Here is a 5,223-nt window from a genome sequence, read left to right on the forward strand (position 1 = left end):
ATCTTCTCCCAGAATGATTTGCATGTGCGTTCTGGTTTTCAAAAAAAGATATTTTATACCAGAGACGATATATTCGTCTGCTAGTTGCTTATAAAAAATATCTTCTCCCAGAATGATTTGCATGTGCGTTCTGGTTATTTAAAAAAAGATATTTATATACCAGAGACGATTTATTCGTCTGCTAGTTGCTTCTAAAAATATCTTCTCCCAGAACGATTTGCATGTGCGTTCTGGTTATTTAAAAAAAGATATTTATATACCAGAGACGATTTATTCGTCTGCTAGTTGCTTCTAAAAATATCTTCTCCCAGAACGATTTGCATGTGCGTTCTGGTTATTTAAAAAAAGATATTTATATACCAGAGACGATTTATTCGTCTGCTAATTGCTTCTAAAAATATCTTCTCCCAGAACGATTTGCATGCGCGTTCTGGTTATTTAAAAAGAGATATTTATATACCAGAGACGATTTATTCGTCTGCTAGTTGCTTCTAAAAATATTTTCTCCCAGAACGATTTTCATGTGCGTTCTGGTTATTTAAAAAGAGATATTTATATACCAGAGACTTCGTGAACTGGTTATTTTTCACATCAGATACACATTGGTTCATATGTGTCTTCTGATTCTTATAAAATATAAGACATTGATACTACATTATCTATTGTATGTGTATAATGTAATATAGTTATTTTTAGTTAGATGTAGATTTCTAAACAAGAGACTGTATTTATTTTTAAGAAATTTTACTTTTTTTTTATTATATAAAATGATATAACTGACACACTTATTTTGAACAATATTAACATAATTTTTTTTGCAGGCGACGAATGCTGAACCTGATAAAGCGCCAAGAAGAAAATGACTCCAGGAATAGCACGTGTAAGGATACTAACAATGAATCCATCGATTTTCAGAAATCGGTGGAATTATTCTCCGATGCGATGGATTCGAGCCAATCGTTAGTACCCACGATGCAATACCTGGAGTTAGATTCAAATACAGGTACGTGTAGTCAAAATGACTCCAGAAATAGCACGTTTAAAGATACTAACAACGAATCCATCGATTGTCAGAAATCGGTGGAATTATTATCCGATACGATGGATTCGAAAGTTAGTACCCAATCGTTAGTACCTACGATGCAATGCCTGGAGTCAAATTCAAATACAGATAAGTGTAGTCAAAATGTCGAACTGTGCGATGACAATTATTTTGTTATCGAAAATGGCCCTCTGGATACGAATCGTATCCAGGAAAGCTTGCCTAAAGGCCGTCACATTGTCGACATTTCTCATATGTGCAATGAACTCCAGAGATCATTCAATAATCATATGAAAAGAATACAGGACCAATTTAAAGATTGGAAAGTGATAACGACTCAAACCAAAGGCCAAGAGGAAAATGTCGAACTTTGCGAAGATAACAATTATTTTGTTATCGAAAATGGCCCTCTGGATACGAATCGTATCCAGGAAAGCATGCCTCAAGGGCATCGCATTGTCGACATTTCTCATATGTGGAATGAACTCCAGAGATCATTCAATAATCATATGAAAGGAATAGAGTCCCAATTTAAAGATTGGAAAGTCATGAAGACTCAAACCAAAGGACAAGAGGAAAATGTCGAACTTTGCGAAGATAACAATTATTTTGTTATCGAGAATAGCCCTCTGGATATAAATTGTATCCAGGAAAGCATGTCTCAAGACCAAGAGGAAAATGTCGAACTTTGCGAAGATGACAATTATTTTGTTATCGAAAATGGCCCTCTGGATACGAATCGTATCCAGGAAAGCTTGCCTCAAGGCCGTCGCATTGTCGACATTTCTCATATGTGGAATGAAGTCCAGAGATCATTCAATAATCATATGAAAGGAATAGAGTGCCAATTTAGAGATTGGAAACTCATAAAAACTAGAACCGCAGAGTTGAAGACGCATTTTACTTTGAAGTACCAAATGTGCAATACTGAAGCCACTATCTGCTCAGAACCCGAAGAGCCGGAAATATTAGACATTGGTATGGCTGCTGTAGCAGGAACTGTTACAGTAGGAATTGGCTATGCCCAGTTGAATGAGCAATGTGCAATCATGAATATTCCTTCCATGTCCGAGCCAAAGTACATAGAAAATAGAGAAAAATTAGTCGATGCTTTTGAAAAAACAGCTATGGAAAGTATGAAAATGGCTGGCGAAATTGAAAAGCAACTCGCTCTTGAGAGAAACGAAGTTATAAACGGTATTCCGTACATAACAGTTGTAGCGGATGATAGTTGGATGAAGAGATCGTATGGCAGTGCCTACAATTCTCCTTCCGGTATCGGAGCTATAATTGGTTATCGTACGAAAAAGATTCTCTTCGTCGGTGTCCGCAATAAATTTTGCGCAATATGTGATATAGCAGAGCGAAAAGATATAGAACCAAAAGCTCACAAATGTTATAAAAATTTTGATCGCAACGAAAGCTCCACAAGGATGGAGAGCGATGCCATCGCAGAAGGTTTCAAATGTAGCCTCGAAATGCATGGGCTGATTTTTAAAACAGTTATTGCCGATGGTGACAGTAGCGTTTATCAGGCTATTATTGATAATAGACCATATAATGAACATATGGTTACAGTAAAAAAAATAGAATGCACAAATCATTTATTTCGCAATTTGTGTAAAAAGCTCAAAGCGGTGGCAGAGACAACTCAGCCAAAAACGCAGAGGCAGCGTGGCTTTACAGAGTTGCGAAATGTTGTGAAAAACAACATTAAACATATTAGAAAAGAGGTAGAAAAGGCAGCCGAATTACGAAGAAAAGACCAACAAACACCTCAACATTATAAGGCTATGGAATTGCAAAAAGATATATTGAACATTCCTAGCCATGTTTTTGGCGAACATAAGCGATGCGAAGCACGCGGTCATATATGCGAAGAGAAGGATAGTAAAACGAACAAAAATTATGTTGCACTTTTAAAAATACATGGTTTATATCAAAAGATAGAAAGCGCTATCACATATCTAAGCGGTTATTCCGACAGCTTATTGCTGAATTTAACCAATAATCCTGCAGAATCATTTAATTCAATAATCTGCAAAGAAATTGGTGGAAAGCGCATTCATTTTGGTAAACGAGGCTCTTACAATGCCAGAGTTGCGGCAGCAGCTGTGCAATTTAATACGTAACAAGCCATTACAGAATTGCATAAGAGCATGGATAAAACTGTTCCGCCTATTGTTGAGAAACTAGAAAAACAACGACAAATAAAAGTTGCAAAAACCAGAGAATCTCGACAGGTGCAAGGCAGACAAAAAAAATTTAAACAAGAGACAGGAACAGATCGTTATTATGGTCCGCAATCTCAAAAACCAGATCTTCCATCTGATGTATTTGAGCAACTTCGGCAAAATCATTTAGAAAAATTGTCCGAAAATGCGAGAAACTGGAAAAAAATTGAATTCGATACGAGAAGCCAAAGGGACTCGGAATTATGGTTATCATTGAGACGAGAAATGCTGACAGCATCCAACCAGCATTTGGACCTGTATGTCGCATGAGACCAACAACGTCTTGTGCAACAACAGTAAAAGCCATTTTATATCCTTCGTTCATTGATACCGCAGCCCTAAAATATGGTCGCGAGAACGAAGAAGTAGCAAGGAAAGAATTAGCTATAAAATTAAATAAAGAAATAAAACCTTGCGGATTATTTATCGATACTGAAAATCCGTGCTTGGGTGCTTCTCCTGACGGAATTATTGATGAAAATGGTTTAGTGGAAATAAAATGTTCTCTGTCAGCTGAGCATTTGACAGCAGAAATAGCTGTAGAGACATTGCCTTCTTTAAAAGGTATTTTTGATAAAAAAGATCCACATAAAATAAATCGAAATCATCGATATTTTTATCAAGTTCAAGGTCAGTTGAACATAACACAGCGAGAATATTGTATTTTTGCTGTTTGGACTCCACAAAGCATGAAAATATTGCGCATTGAGGCAGACAATTTTTTTTGGAGAAATTAAATGCTGCCTTTCTTAACACGCTTCTATAACGAATGCATGCTTCCAGAAATCTTGGACAGTCGTCACAATAGACATATGCCAATCAGAAATCCAAGATATATTATAGAAGCTAAAGAAGAAGCAGTAAAAAAATACTGACAATGAATCAAATAAAGAGACAAAATATAATAAAAAGTGAAAATGACATAGAAGAGAGCAAACGATTCAAACCGAACGTTTCGATGGAAGCAATAATGACTGATATTGCTGATATTGCTCTAAATAAAGAGCAAGATGATGATTGTATTATTATAAGTTACTCACGTAACGAACAAGATATATCTGAAGACGATATAAAAAGAAATGAAAAACTTTTAAATACGTTTGCTCCTCTTTATTTGGTAAAAGATAACATCTTGGGTATGACAAGTCAATTAAACGATGAATCGTTGGATCTATTTTTGCGTATTATAAGAGAAACTTCTCATTTCGAAACGCAAAGTGTGCTACATATAGAATACCCTCACATGATTAAAACTAGTCGTAGTGATAATAACTTACAAATAATTGGAGGGAATTGTAGTAATCATTGGAGATGTATTTTCTTTGACGGCACCAAACTTCGCGTGTACGATAGTCTACCTGGCTGTACATACGATAAATTGGTAGCTAAAGAGAAAAATTATATACATCTTCGTTATCCAACAATAAGCTCGAGTGACATAATTTTTGAAAAGGTTCAAATACAACCTGATGGCGTATGTTGTGGAATTTATGCTGCAGTTTTCGCCACGACTGTAGCCTTAGGAGGCAATCCTTGCGAGGAAAAATATTCCAAAAATGTTAAATGTATGAGAGAACATTTTTATACAATTCTAGAAAGCAATAAACTCTCACCTTTTCCAAAATGATAAAAAAGTATAATTTTCTATTTAAAAAAATTTATTCTGGTAAGAATATAGATTTCAAAAATCTATATTCTACAATTGACCAGAAAAAGCTATATCAATCTCGATTGCAAATTATAATCGGAGAGACGAAACACATATATTGATTGCGTTCTCACGAGAACGGACGGGAAGGGGTCCATTCTATATTTTATTCAGAATATTGTAAAAATACATTATTTTGTTGCAATCGAGACTGTATTGTAAAAATATGTATTGTAAAAATCTTTATTACAATCATAGTCGTCCTCAGGGAGGGGCAAAACGAGCACTTGCCCCTTCTC

The 5,223-nt window shown here is 35.4% G+C and overlaps 1 pseudogene; it reads left to right on the top strand.

Moving 5' to 3' along the window:
- The first annotated feature begins 828 nt into the window (after positions 1-828).
- Positions 829-4,903, top strand: LOC145941393 (uncharacterized; annotated as a pseudogene).
- Positions 4,904-5,223: the final 320 nt, after the last annotated feature.

Source organism: Prenolepis imparis, unplaced genomic scaffold (genome assembly GCF_030444845.1).
Source record: "Prenolepis imparis isolate NDT839.2.m4 unplaced genomic scaffold, iyPreImpa1.0 SCAF_10, whole genome shotgun sequence".
Classification (NCBI taxonomy): Eukaryota; Metazoa; Arthropoda; class Insecta; order Hymenoptera; family Formicidae; genus Prenolepis; species Prenolepis imparis.